This window comes from Nothoprocta perdicaria, unplaced genomic scaffold (assembly GCF_003342845.1).
Source record: "Nothoprocta perdicaria isolate Ctin4 unplaced genomic scaffold, notPer1 scaffold_236, whole genome shotgun sequence".
Lineage (NCBI taxonomy): Eukaryota > Metazoa > Chordata > Aves > Tinamiformes > Tinamidae > Nothoprocta > Nothoprocta perdicaria.
In genome coordinates, this window is record NW_020455462.1 from 908,444 (window position 1) to 915,202 (window position 6,759).

Below are 6,759 nucleotides of genomic sequence, written 5' to 3' on the forward strand. Positions count from 1 at the left end.
AAGAAATTAGCTCCTGGCATGCTGCCGTTCAGCGGAAAAAAAAGCACTTAGAGGAGGACTGGAGTAGCGGAGAAGATGCAGCACACGCCGCGTGCAGGAGGACAAGGCAAGGCAGGGAGGACTTTCCTTGGAGCGCTGCTCCCACTGCTTGACGGTGTGCAGGGATAGTGCAAAGCTGGATTTTTATCATGGTCTTGCCATGTATGCTGCATAGTGGAGGGTTGTAGGGTCTGATCTTGGGGAGCAATGATCCTCAAAATGGGAGCATCAATGGGAGTCCGTCTGGAGTCCCATAGCCACAGCAGTCCCGGATCCCTCTGCTTTGATGCGTCGAGGTGCCGTTGGCTGCATCTCATTTCTTACACAAAATATCATCATGCCAGCTCTAGGGAAAAAAAAAAAAAAAGCCTGTAGTGTTCATGACAAATGTAAAACTTAAATCGCTGCAGAGCTGTACAAACAACTTGGTTTCAAAATAACTTAGGAAAACGCAACTGTGTGCTAATTGTAAGAAAAAAGATACAGAAGAGAGTCCCTATTTTTCAGAGTCTATGCAAACTTCAGAAACACGATTTTGAAAAATCAGCTTGGCGAGGAAGCAAAAACAGTTAGAGTATCATAAAAAACAGCAAAAAAAAAATCAGCAACACAAAAGACAAGCAAAGAAACAACTCCAACCAACCAAGCTAGATCCCTCCTACTAATAAAGTAGAAATGTCATTGACTGCTCAGACATTAGGGGACAGAGCTGGAACTCTCAGAGCAATTTCAATGCAAGTCTAAAACAGGGAAGGGTCTTTGAGGTTAACAAAAATATCAGTGCAAGGGGATTTTGCGAAGTTTATTGGAAAATAAGTAGTCAGATGGCAGGCAGTAGAGATATGAAACAGACCCCAGTGCTCTTCACAAAAGCTTTTGATAAAACAGATTTCAGTATCTCTCTAGGCAGTCACCCTTTTGTTGGCATTGCGAGAACTGGGATGCAAAACTAATCTTTACATTTACTTTTTTTCCTTTTTTTTTTTTTTTGGCATAGTTGTAATTTCTTGTTTGTTAAAATCTTTGTACAGAGAATATATGTCTATCCAAACACAACAAGCAGGCACTCATTTGTGATTCACAGTACAACTAACCCCTATGGTGCTAAGCAGCATGTGTTGCTGCACCTGGGATTTATTCCAAATTTTTCTTCCAAGTCTGAAAAGAAGCTGGTTTTATTACAAGTTGTGTTACAGCAATGGCAAGAGGCTGCAGCAGAAGCCAAACTTCTTTTCTGATTGTAATGTATTTCCGGATGAGAAGCTGAGGTGAAGGGGTTAAATGACCTCTCCTGAGACACAGGATGTTTCAGAATCCCAGAAAGACCCTTTCTCCTGGAAATATCCTTATTTTAATTATTGAAATTGCAGTTTACATTCTAGCGCTGAAGTCTACCTCTCCTAATATAATAACTACATCCTTTATCTTAAAATTAAGCAGAAATATATGCTTCGGGGAAATGGAAACAGCTTTTCAGGCATTTTATTCTTCTCTCTAAAAGTTAGTGGCCTAGAAAATTAAGTAAACAACCAGTTTAGGTAGTTCAACCAGATGTAATTTTTGTAGTTCTGCTATTTCCGTGAAAATGTGAAGATAGTTATAAGATTATCTACCGAGTCTTATTTATGATGGCAATTACATCGTCTTGCATTCTGAAGAGGATACGTAGAAACGCAGGGAGAATAACAAGAAAATATTCCTGCCAATACAGTTAACTTTGGTTTTCTGTATCCGTATAATCCCATATTCCTTCTCTTCYCCCTGCCCCTCACCCTGCAGCTCTAGATTGCAGAAACTTTAAATATTGACCTTAAAGTCCATAAATAATTTTACTGAATATAATGATGATAACGTTTAAACGCCAGCTCCTCTTAGTGTAAATTGGGGGAAGATGCAGAGGTTGCAATGCTGGGCAGGGGCCGCAGTGCTGGCACGGTGATGCCTGGTGGTGCCATTTCCATTCCCATCTCTACCCTACCAGTTATGAATTTCCTTGCCCTTGTTATGCTTCTGCTTTAGCTCTTTTCCTTGCAAATTCTGTTTAATCCTCCAGTTGCTGCTCAAYCCAGCTGACAGTCTTTTGGATAGGATTATTTGGAGGGAGCACGCAAAMACACACACACTTTTTAAGAGTTTAAGTATTTTCAAATAGAACCACGAAAACATAGGCRAAGCACCTTGATGAATCACACTATGTATATATAGAGGAGATTAATTTTCTGCTTATGACACACACAATTATTTTACTATAAACAAAGCACAGTTCAGTGCAATATGAGTTACATAAAACTGCAAAAAAATAATGACTAATCATCCTAAAATATGCATCATTAATTTAACTCTACAAATCATTTGAATTTTAGAAACTTCATACAAATTGCTTTCGGAATAATAATAAAAAAAACCTCTCATTATTAAAGTTTGCGGCAATTTAAGACTGTGGGTAACATCAACAAATGATAAAAGACTAGTTGCCAGAGGGAAAAAGAGCAAACCCCACACAGAAACACATGTAGGAATTGTCCTGGTCCTGAATTCAAAATTTCTATGGAAAATGCTACTAGCCTAATAAATTTTTTTTTGTATGTTTGTTTGTTTTTGTTGGTTGGGGAGCATTTTGAACAATAATATGAAGAGACACRGATCTATATAGCCACCAGCAGTATAGTGGATCTATAAGGTGCTCTGCTCCATAGAGCTTACTCCCCGTATTCCAAACCAGGTAAGCATCACGAGTACCCAAGGTAAGGCTAATGATGGTCCTTAAAACCATTCAAGCGTTTCATTCCAGACTCTGAAACTATACAGTAATTAAAAAAAAATCCCAAAGAAGAAAAAAAAGCTAATACAATTATTAATAAATTAAAAAGATATGAGTTTGTTGCTGTAGTAACTACACTAAAGACTAAAGTAACCGAGGCACTGAAATACATTGTTCATTGTCATGTGTTTATAGCAAAATCCCCCTAAGTTTCCACTTAGCCACCAAGTCAATCAAACCATAATATTTTCATTCAAATTTTCAATAGTCTTTGCATGGGGTAGAAAGGAACCTCTGTACGCAATAGATGATAATCACCTCTCCAAGATCCTGATTTGTTTTATCACTTGATATGTCCTTTCATTCCAATGTTGATTCAGGAGAACCCTCTTTGCACTCAGCTCTTGCAGACATTTGAAGAAAAGACATTTCTATTTTTTTTCCAGTTGTGAGAGTTCTTCTCACCTCTCTGCTGGAAAATCAATATTGTCTAAGCAGACCTAGAATGATATAAGCAGGAGAGAGGAGTGAGGAGGAACAYAAGGACATGAGAGAAATATTATTGGATTTGATTTATATATTTATATTTGTATAGTATGTGATATATCTAATATGTGATATCAAAATATTTGATTAGCAGTAACAAGAGCATGTGGAAGGACATTTAATCTGCATTATGCCAGACACAGAGATAAAGACTGTCTGCTAGAAGTGGTGTGAGAATAGGCACATATAATCACTGTGGATAAAGGTATAAAAGACGATAACAGTTTTGATGCATTCCAGATATTCATACTATTTGAAGTGTTAGATATCTGCAGAACCAGACCAAATGTCTAATCATTAAATATAGGTTAAAAAAAAAATTTAGATCATGAATTGTTTTCCACATTAAATGCAAAAAAAAAGTCTTTTTTTTTTTTTGCTTCTGAAAGTAATCTTATTTCATCTAATCACAGAGAATTATAATATAGAAATTTGATTTTTCTTCAATATATGCTATCACCACAGAACATCTTTAGTTTAATCTTTTTAATCTGTAAAAAAAACACATAAACCTTTTAAGGATGTGATTATTTCTATAAGCTTGTATTGTAGGAAGGGCAAATGCATTCTTTCCTTCAAGCATATATACACCCACATACAATTGTTCTTACAAGAACATATTTGGTGCTTTCCTCATATGACAACTGCTAAAGTAAACAGCAATATTAATCATCAGGAGCTATTTATAATGTAACTGTTGTAGCATTCCRCCATAAAACATTTTTGGTAGATGTTTTCCTGCCAATGCCTCCTTCTTTTCTGTCAAAAATTGCACACAAAGTCCAAGCAAATAAACAAGAAAACCCATTAGAGTCACCTCATATTTGGATATGTAAAACTTTATAGCAGTGAACAAATAATATCAGTCTGTTTTTTTATACATACCGTGAACCCTGATGGCCCAAGCCAGGCCCTTAATTAAGCAGTTCCTATATTTGTCTCCAGCTGTGTGTCAGAAGTGGAGGTCACAGCTTTCTTCTTACTGGGGCACTGCAGGGAACTGTGTCAGTTGGGCAAATCTCATTTTAGATTATACGACAGGGTAGTCGTGCACTATGCGAGTTGACTGCRAGAGGCGCAAAAGTCGATGAGGAGACTAGAAGAGAACCAAAACTCAGCAATCTGCCATCTGCACAACCTCATGATGATGGCCTGCAAGGAGATGCTCTTCCAGCATTTCGTCTGTGTCTTTCTAGGTGACCATATATCAGTAGAGCCAATTTCAAGCTATGTTGCTTGGCATTAACATAGTGACTCCAAAGCWTTGGCAGAAATCCTGCCTAGCACTTCACAGCACAGCTGCCTATCTTCAGTTTTTTGCATCTGACAACAGGTAAAGGACCCAGAAAAAAAAAAAAAAGCCTATCATGCTAATTTACAGAAGTAGGCAGTGCCAGTCGCATGTCAGGGGAATGCAGCCTGGCTAAAAACCACGGGGCTTCTAGCCAGCTTGTTTCACCCTCCCTTGTGTCCCAGGATAAACTTGCATTCCTGAGGGACAGCGCTATGGAAATGCCTTCACCTGCAGTCTGTTTATCAGACTTCAGCTGTGGCTCCTCAGCAGACAGAGCATCTAAGAGAGCCACAGCTCAGTCAGCAAACGTTTGCAGAGGTGACACTTCAGGTAAACATCTATCCCATGCTACGGCACCCAGATGTTAAAAGATCTTTGGTTGACCTTCCAGGACTCTGAGATGGAAGCAAATGAAATATTGGATTCAATGTACTGAGTAAAGGGATTTCTCCCCTGGCTTCCTTGGTGCAATGAAGCTACGCAGTATTCATGTAGGACGAATCAGGAAAATCTATTGCCTAAGTTTGTCCCCTCAATTAGTAGTCATTGAGTGAAAAGAGATTAAAATTATTAAATGCATTGACCACTTTTTACCCAGAGAGCAGGTATTACCCTGTTGGTCTTTTTATTCCCTTCTTCCAAATGCAGTTGCATATGGAGGTCACTAGCCTTCCTTATGACCACAGGGGCTCCAAAGCTTTAAAAGAAAGCTCAGAGCTGTGATTCACTGCACATCTAGTTGGTGTTCATCGGTAATTAAAAATATAAAGTATCATCAGAGGTTACCAAGGCATGCATTGGCAATACTGTGGGCACCATCCAAGCCAACTCCATCAGTCATATGGAAAAGTGCCTCCATGTCCTCCAGAAGTCTCTGTTGAGCAGCTCCATGCCCACACAGGATCCCAATGGGCTGCACTGAAATACCCAGCAAAATCTTCACTCTCACATGGAAATTCTGTTTCAGGAGTGAGCAGAAGAGAAAACTGAGGTCATTACATGTCTTCACATTTTTTCAGGTGTTGGAAAAGATACTTGCTTAAAAATGAGAACGCAGTGCCACCTCTCCATAACACTTTGTTTTTCTAATTCTGCAGGCACCCTAGTTTCTCCATGCTTAAGTTTACATTAAGATTTGCCCTTAGTGATCAATTAAAWTCACACTATTTTCACCTTAAGAGCATTATTTACATTTGACACCTAGCATCTGTCTGTCCTATGGATCCCAACATAGCTGACATGTTTCCTTATTTGAATGGAGGGAAGGAATACAAACTACTGCGTTTTATTTTTTGATGCTACATTAATAAAAGTAATTTTTATATAAGCTAAGAAGCCAGAGGCTTTTTTTTTTCTGTTTGCAAGATAAAATATTTACATAGAGATCAGCATAAAATAGATGTGAATGCCRACTTAATGGTTTCTTAGATTTTTGTAATTAGGTTTCTAGAAAATTAATCTAAGAAATGTAAGTGAAAGAATAGAAGCAGCAACACAGTAATTGAATGTCATTGGCCACGGCCCATCTCTCTAATATTTGATAGCTGTACTGAGTCCAGCCTTAAATATGCAGTCTGCAAATCGTCCAAATTAATGAAACACAGAACTGAAACAAGAAACCAGAAATCTGTGATATTATGATGAGACATCTATCAAAGAATACAACATTTTCTGCTCTGTTTCTGGAGCAAGCTGAGACAAGTGATAACCAAAGGGTATATGAACAATTTTGCCTGTTTTCTCTATGCATCTCTGCATCTGTGTAAATTATTAAGTGTATCATACTTTCACAAGACATTTGAGAGATAATCCTATAGAGATGGTATATCACAGCTCATATTAGAAGCACAAAAAAAAAAAAAAAAAGAAAAAAGAAATTCCCCAGAATTAAGGTTTGAAGCATGGATAAGAAGGAATCACAAAGCATCTAGATGCTGGAGCAGAGCCAGAAAGTTCACAAATTTAGGACATCTGGTCTTGCAAAGGCAATTCTGGTTGCAGTTTTGAAAGGCAGCTGGAATTCTATGATTTTTAATAAAGTTTTAACAAAACACAGACATAAATTGGTTAAACAAATCATATCATTCACTCAAACAGCTAATTAACTATAATTCTAATT

At 37.8% G+C, this 6,759-nt stretch overlaps 1 long non-coding RNA gene across 1 annotated transcript; it reads right to left on the reverse strand.

Annotated features, from left to right (window-relative positions):
* Nucleotides 1–275: 275 nt before the first annotated feature.
* On the reverse strand, nt 276–4,438 carry LOC112947554. Its single transcript, XR_003249433.1, has 3 exons — nt 4,232–4,438; nt 3,119–3,300; nt 276–385 (listed from the first exon to the last, which is right to left on the reverse strand). It is a non-coding gene; the product is annotated as an uncharacterized LOC112947554 (long non-coding RNA).
* Between the last annotated feature and the right edge of the window lie 2,321 nt (nt 4,439–6,759).